Consider the following 5,046-nt stretch of genomic DNA (forward strand, 5'->3'; position numbering starts at 1 on the left):
TCACGCCTGTAATCCTAGCACTCTGGGAGGCCGAAGCAGGTGGATTGCTTGAGCTCATGAGTTTGACACTAGCCTGAGTAAAAAGCAAGCCCTCATATCTACTAAAAATAGAAAAACTGAGCTCAAGTAGGAGGTTGCTGAGAGCTATGATGCCACAGCACTCTACCCAGAGCAACAGGTTGAGACTCTGTCTCAAAAAAAAAAAAAAAAAAAGAATACCACAATCTAAGTTCTGTCTCACTATGGAGGGATGTGTAAACTTGGGCAAAGATTACAAGCCCGTCTACAGACCAGTGATGGTGATACCTGGCTCCTCAGGTCACTGCTGACACTTCCTGGATCACAAGCCATGGTCGCTTCTGTAGATAATGGCAGTGGGTGGTGACACCTGGCTCCTTGGGTCACTGCTGACACTTCCTAGATCACAATCCCTGGTTCCCTTCTATAGACACTGTCCGTGGTTGTGACACTCATCTCCTCTGGTCATTACTGACACTTCCTAGAGAGAGCACCATGGCTCTGCCAGTGCCCTCACCACTGAGTTACGGGCACCCAGCCAGAACATTCTCTTTTGAAGTCTGAACTTGTGTATTTTTTTTTAATTTCAAGGAAGAATGGTTAGCATATCCTTAAAAAATCCACATGAAGCCTAATCCTTAAAATGCTCTCAACCCTTACTACCTACTTGCCTCTAAGAAATATATAAAAGATTTTTTTTTTTTTAAGACAGAGTCTGACTATGTTGCCCTCAGTAGAGTGCTGTGACATCACAGCTCACAGCAACCTCAAATCAAACTCTTGGGCTTAAGCGATTCTCTTGTCTCAGCCTCCCAAGTAGCTGGGAATACAGGCGCCTGCCACAATGCCTGGCTATTTTTTTTTTTTTTTTACTTTTTTTTGTAGAGACAGAGTCTTACTTTATTGCTCTCGGTAGAGTGCCATGGTGTCACACAACTCACAGCAACCTCCAACTCCTGGGCTTAGGCGATTCTCTCGCCTCAGCCTCCCGAGTAGCTGGGACTAAAGGCCCCTGCCACAACGCCCAGCTATTTTTTGTTGCAGTTATATGGGGCCTGTGCCCTACTCACTGAGCCAAAGGTACCACCTCTGGCTATTTTTTTGTTGCAGTTAACATTGTTGTTTAGCTGGCCCTGGCCAGCTTCGAACCCAGCACCCTTGGTATATGTGGCTAGTGCCGTAACTTACCATGTGCTACAGGATCCGAGCCTATAAAATTTTTTTTTTAAAAAAGAATAAACTACAAATGCTTAACATGGATGTTTTTATTGCCTCATCCCTAGAAAACTGTTCCACTCCATTTCCCTTTCACAAACTCTATAATCTTCCTGACAAATTACAGCCATTTCTATTTCATCCTTCTCCATCACCTGCCTCAACACCTAATTCATGAGAAATCCTAAGTACCAGGATTCCCTGGGTGGAACTAGTACCATCATTTCCCACTTCCTTTCCCTTAGCTGTCCCAGCACTGCACAATATCAACAAATGACAGAAGGGAAACACCTTATGTTCATTACTATCTCTCCCTCTTTTACCCGAGCTCATTCACTTCCCCTCTAGGTACTCTGTTCCTCAGTAATCCTTTGCCCCTAACTCCTTTGCCCCAAGTAATGGTGGTCACAACCAACCAAGGTCCTAGATTTCACGCAGAACCAGTTCCTTAAAAGTGGTCTGCAACAAGATGACTGCATTTTCACCAGCGTGGGGTTAGAATACAGTGCAATAGAATGGGTTAAATTTCGTGTCTTCACCTGGTAAACTAAACTTCATTTTTATGTGACTTAACAGAAACAGATTCCTAATCCCAGATTACTTTTTTGTCTTTAATCCCCCATTGCCTCTAGCCTTAACCCCTGGCCAAATTCCTATTTAAACAAAATTCACTTGCAAGGTAGATAAATCTGTATTAAAGAATATAATTACAGTGACTGCTAGTAATTGAAATAACACATTTTTAACACAGTGAATGAGTAAAAAATGCCAGTTGTTTGTATGAGTGTTCAGTGCTTATAACCACATAATTAATAGAGAAAATAAATTTTGTTACAAATAGCATATAACCCATCTACTAATTGTGCTTTTTGCAGAGGATCTTATAAAATTAACATTCTAACTTTAGAAATGAACATACCAAGAACAATTTGGCAATATTTAGCAAAAGCTTAAAGCATGTTTCTATATCCATTGGCACAGAAATTTCACCTCTAAAATTTTATATACAATACTCATAACAGCATTATTTAAAAAGCCAAAGATGGGCTCAGTGAGGGAAGTTTGAGTTGTGCAGAGGCGAAGCTCAGAGGCAGTGGTGCTCGGAGGTGGCAGCGCTCATCCACTTCCAGGGTACCTTTACTTTTGATTCACTTGAGGTTTCACACTAGGAGGTACCTCAGAATGTCTTCATCAAATTATGCTAGTCAGTTCAGAAAGAATCTCAGTACTGAAATGATTAGGACTAAACTCAATCATAGGAAATCACTGTCTCAGAAATAAAAGAGACATAAGGAATATGAACAAATAGACACTTTGGTTTGAAAGATGTCAACATTCCAACCTTGGAAGGTAGAATTCTTGTTGAATTAGATTAGACATCTCAAGAGCTTGTTCTAGAAAAGGCCAATATCAAGCCAAGGTCAATGAAAACTGTTCTGTGTGACCAACGAAAACAAATGTTCCAAAAATACAAAGAAGAAAAGCAACTACAAAAACTGAAAGAGCAGAGAGAGAAAGCTAAATGACAAGTGTTTAAAGTGGGTTGTTAGAGACCTGATATGCCTGGTTTTCTTTCATCAAACCTGAATGGTATGAAAGCTGGGCCACAAAAGACTATCTCATCTTCTGTATGGATTACAAGGTCAAAGGCCAAATACCTGATGGAGCAGACTAAGATTAATAATGGGAGTGATGTTTTAGCAGTATGACCTGGTCAAAGACAAACTTCTGAGAAGAAACTGTTGGACAAAGAGGAAAAAGTTGTACAGCCTATAGCATGCACGTCGGTGAGAATGACTCGATCAGCTGCTCAAGCAGCAAAGCAGGTTGCTGGAGCAATCTCATCCAGCACAGAAGGAAAGCCATTCTCAAGAGCCACTGGTGACAATGAACCAGGAAGAAAGGCACCAAAGAAAGGAAGACCCCCCCCCCCGCCGCCCCAAATAGAAATGAAACCTGAAAACTCCCTGGATGGTCTGAAGACCTTTCAAGTCACACCCATGACTCCCAGAAGTGCTGATGATTTCTTGACACCCAGTTACACCTGGACCCCTGGGAAAATAGAAGATGATAAGACTCAAGAACCAACAAAAGACATTTTGGCACTAAAATGTCAGCTACCAAGAGATTCAAATAAATTAACAATGTCCCTCGGGCTCTCTAACAGTTTGGAATGAAGAACAGGTCTTAAATCATAATAAATCTACTACTAAAAAGTCAAATGGCCTTCTAGTAACAGAGGTCCCATCACTTGAAATGAAGGACAGACATCTCAATTGCAACATGATGTACCATATTTCAGAAATATCCTCCAGTCAGAAACTGAGAAATTAACATCAAGTTGCCTTCAGGGGGAGAAGAAGCTGGAATCAGACATTCCAGATGATGCTAAAGATCTTATTCACACAGCAGTTGGTCTAACAAGACTCCTTATGAAGGAAAAGTTCAAGCAATTTGAAGGACTAGTGAAAGACTGTGAATACAAATGAGGTGAAAACGAGACTACTTGCACAGATCTGGACAGACTCTGATATATGATTAGTTTTCAGATATAAGATGTACATCAAAAATTCGACAATTTGACCAGACTTGAAGAATCTGGGTGGCAAAACAATAGTAATGCAAGCAGAAGTCTTCAGGAAAAAAGTCATCTCAGCTATAGTGAATAAACCAAAACAAGATGATGGTGGAAGAACGGAAGCTAGAAATCGCCTGGCTGCCATAGAAAGTGCAATGAGAGAGAAGATGAAGCAGGGAGAACATGGGGAAACAGCAGCCTCTGTGATGCCAAAGGAGGTTGATAAAATAGTATTTGATGCTGGTTTTTTCAGGGTTGAAAGTTCTGTTAAATCATTTTTAGGACTTTCCATTTCTTTTGAATGTCCTTCTCAAAGACTTTGAACACTAAGTCTGTCAGCAAAGCTGCGTCTCAGAGCAAGGGTGCGGTGAGCCTCCTAGGACAAAATGCATCACCAGAGAGTTCCAGTCCTCGGAGTACCAAAAATGAACACAATGATAAGAAGATGTTGTTTGCAAACATTCCTGAAAGCCGGAGCAGCATAGGAGAAGATGCTCAGTGTCCTGGATTGCAAGACTTAATTGAAGTGAAACATGATGAAAATAAGATAAACTTTGAGATGGATTATTTATCCAGTGAAAGAGTAAGTTTGCCTCTTCTTGCTGGTGGAGTAGCAAATAATATAACATTAACAAAAAAGAAGAAATTTCAGATGTTGTGGAAGGAATGGCACTAAATTCTTCAATCAAATCACACTATGTTTTGATGAGTACCCCTGAAAAAAATAAACCATCACAGAATATCCTCTCACAAGAAGAGGAAACTCAACTTCCTCCATCAGTACTATTTGATAATAAGTCTCACTACTGAATGCCACCTTGTTGATTTAACAGGCCTGAACTGCAGCAATCCGTTCACTCAGCCAGAGGGCAGACATCCAGAACATTCCTGACATGTTTCCCTTGGTGGTGACCTGATTTCCTTTTCACCTCTAAGGCTTCCCTGTGGAGAACAACCAGAAGAATTTTCAATTTAAAAATAAATCCAAACATTTTTCTTCATTTTACCAATGTTGAGATATATTCTTACTATTAAACATTTGGATAATATGTATAATGTTTTAATTTAGATATGATACTCTTTCTCAAGGGAAGGGGGGATGTTTTGTACATTAACCACACAGAATAAAAAAAATACTGCTTACTCTCTTGTTTAAAATGTATAAGCATAAAGTTACGTATACTTACTAGAGCTTATAAACTCTTTTTAGCGTAAATGAAATACATTAAACTTTG

General features: G+C 40.1%; 1 pseudogene; it reads left to right on the forward strand.

The window, feature by feature from the left end:
- The first annotated feature begins 2,540 nt into the window (after positions 1-2,540).
- On the forward strand, positions 2,541-4,822 carry LOC100960287 (annotated as a pseudogene).
- Positions 4,823-5,046: the final 224 nt, after the last annotated feature.

This window comes from Otolemur garnettii, unplaced genomic scaffold, assembly GCF_000181295.1.
Source record: "Otolemur garnettii isolate 467f Iridium unplaced genomic scaffold, OtoGar3 scaffold00059, whole genome shotgun sequence".
NCBI classification, from domain to species: Eukaryota; Metazoa; Chordata; class Mammalia; order Primates; family Galagidae; genus Otolemur; species Otolemur garnettii.